The sequence below is a fragment of the Tupaia chinensis genome, unplaced genomic scaffold (genome assembly GCF_000334495.1).
Source record: "Tupaia chinensis unplaced genomic scaffold, TupChi_1.0 Scaffold000466_1, whole genome shotgun sequence".
NCBI lineage: Eukaryota > Metazoa > Chordata > Mammalia > Scandentia > Tupaiidae > Tupaia > Tupaia belangeri.
This window is the reverse complement of record NW_006159975.1, coordinates 677,940-681,020: the sequence shown is the minus strand read 5'-3', so window position 1 is coordinate 681,020 and position 3,081 is coordinate 677,940. Positions and strand designations below refer to the sequence as shown.

The 3,081-nt window shown below is 34.7% G+C and overlaps 1 pseudogene; it reads left to right on the top strand.

Moving 5' to 3' along the window:
* Window positions 1-1,419: 1,419 nt before the first annotated feature.
* Window positions 1,420-1,644, top strand: LOC114009113 (small nuclear ribonucleoprotein G pseudogene; annotated as a pseudogene).
* Window positions 1,645-3,081: the final 1,437 nt, after the last annotated feature.

The window sequence follows — 3,081 nt, the reverse complement described above, 5'->3', positions numbered from 1 at the left end:
TACATATATTCAGGAGAGTCATTTTCTTAAAAGGAAAGAAAAGGAATTGGGTGAGGTGAAGGCTTTCAATTGAAAATGAAACACTATTTTTGAATAATTAATTTATAATAATTATTTTAATGACATTTAGCAAAACTGTTCATGTGTGCTGAGTTGGCAATATGAGGACACAAGTCTTTCATATTATTTATCATGATTTTTGACGTTAAAATATTGCATAATTAAAGTAAGAGTTTTAAGAGTTGAAAGCGGTCTATTCTGATGTTCCTGAAGGCTGAGTAGGGAGAAGATGGGATATTAACAACTAGCTTTCAATAAGAGTCTGATTTTCAAACTTTAGTGTGCATCAAAAACACCTGCAGGACATACTACACCCCAGAGTGTTGGGACTCAGAATTCTGTTTGAATAAGTCTGACATGAGCTCAAGAATTTGCATTTCTCACACCAGTTCCCAGAATTCCAAGAGAAGAATGGAGGAGAAAAGATTGCAGCGTGGCCATCCTCCCAGAGGGTGATTTCTCACTTTCTGTCTGTCTGTCTCTCTCTGATGTTTGCATGTGAGCTATAATTAAAAACAAACAAACAAACAAAAACTCAAGAAAAGAAAGAAAGCAAAAGAATGGTGCATTTCGAACAAGTTTCTTGATGATGTTACTGCTAGTTTGGGGACCATTTAGATAATCTCTGACATAGGTATGAGCAACAATACTAGAAGAACCTTTTCATAAGAGTGAGTTGAGGAGAGAATATGAATATTACTTGCTAAATCAGTTCTTAATAATGAATACATTTTTATGATACCACTATCAAACACTAACTTAAGAAAAATCATGTGGTCATTTTCTTAAGTAGTGTATACTTTGAATGTTAGAAGTTAAAATTCACTTATGATATTAAATAGTATAGATACTGTTACATTATGCCAGTTGCTTAATACTTCATATAAAACATTACTTAGATTTTATTAATTTAATGGCATGATGAAAACAATGTGGTTTTTCTCTATGTACACATATATATTCATACATTTTTATGTTGGTCTTCAAAGTTAAACCAGTATTTAATACGTAGGAAACTAACAGCAAATGGATATTTGATAAGCAATTTAAACAGATCCTTTAAAATGAGCTCCAAATGTCATTATCATATTAGTTTCAAATTCTAAAATAATTTCTATGGTTACCTCCACTTAACTGAATAACTCTGGGCTGTGTCCTTTGGGAATTAAATATGAATTACAATTACTCTATGGCTTTCCATTAAAATCCATTAAGAGAAATGTAGCCCAGAGAGATTCTCTTACATCTGACTTTGCTTGACGTGCTTACAGTATTCAACGGGTGGTCTTCAACAAAGGGCTGACTTATATAAAGAAGTTACTTATGAAAAGGCATCCCTGAGCCCACCGAGTTGGTATCATGAGCAAAGCTCACCCTCCCGAATTGAAAAAAATTATGGACAAGAAATTATCATTAAGATTAAATGGTGGCAGACATGTCCAAGGAATATTGCGGGGATTTGATCCATTTATGAATCTTGTGATAGATGAGTGTGTGGAGATGGCAACTAGTGGGCAACAGAACAATACTGGAATGGTGGTAATACGAGGAAATAGTATCATTATGTTAGAAGCCTTGGAATGAGTATAAATAATGGCTGTTCAACAGAAAAACCCATGTCCCCCTGTCAACAGGCCCATTTTTACTATGATGTAAAAATCAGGTCATGTACGTTTCCATAATAAACTTTTTGTTAAGTAAAAAAAAAAAAAAAGAAAAAGTTACTTATAAGAATTTTTTACTTGACATTATTTTTATGCCTAAAACTCTTCATAATGTAGTTGAATAAGATCTACATAACTATTAATTCTCTTTTAATTATAAGAGTTGTTTAATGAACATTTTTTTCCCCTAAACATATAGGTTAGGAAGTTTATAATACTCCTGACTGTCCTTCACATTTAATTCTTCCAACTTATCAGAGAGGCACTAATAATACACTATGAATCTGGCACCATGGCTATATTTAATAGAGTATTAAAAATACTCTATTGTTACAAATGCAGATTTCTAAATCTTATTTCTTCTGTTTATCAGTTTTAAGTCGATATGTCTCAGGAAGAATCTAGAAGTGTGATTTTATTTCAGTATCACTTGGCCACATTTGCGAGTGATCTACCTACAGAGGAAGCTTAGGAAACCTGGGGGACCTTAGAAAGATGGCAAAAATTCAAGAAGGCCCTGACTTATACCAGGTGTTCACACCATTGCTTTCCAATTGTTGAGGTCATGTAAAAATCATCACTTTGGCTGACTTTAATTCTGGGTTCCAGGATCTTTTAACCATGGAATAAATAAATAACAGAGTGGGACCATCACATGGTATGGTGGTTAAAACATCTGGATATCAAATGGTTGACCAATGTGGTTTGAGTCCCCAACCAGACAGGTTGATAAACACTGAGCGTATGTGTGTGTGTACACCCAAAATCCCAAAAAGGAGGAAGAGATGGAGGAGAAAAGACTGTGGCATGACCATTCCCCTATGGAAGGTGCTTTCTCACTTTCCCTCTTTCTCTGTTTCTCTGTCGAGCACATATACCCTTTGGCCATCAATCAATCAATCCTGAGAAGTAAATGAGGCTTGAAAATATGTAACATCAAAGATGACACAACCTACTAATGAAAAATAGCTTTGCTTCTATGTTACAGCTGCAGCTGTCTTTTGGAAAAAGGGTTAAATATGCCTTCTTCCGTCGCCTAAGGCAGTACACCTGCACGAACTTCTGTTACTAATGTGTTGTGTCTGTCATTCTTGTAATCTCTTAACATTTTCACTACTATCATTGCCCCTTCAGGTTTAGTTGGGACAGAGCTAATATTGTGCTCCCCTTGTAAACTTAAGTTGCTTTACCAGTTTGGGATTTTCAGAAAAAAATAGATACTGAGAAATGCAAGAGGACAATTATTACACAGTTCAAAAACTAAAGTTTTCACTTACTTCTCTTTTTAAAAGTAAGCTTGGAGCAAGCCAAAAATACAAATGCACCTGCATGGGACTTCCATCAGACCTCGTGCACA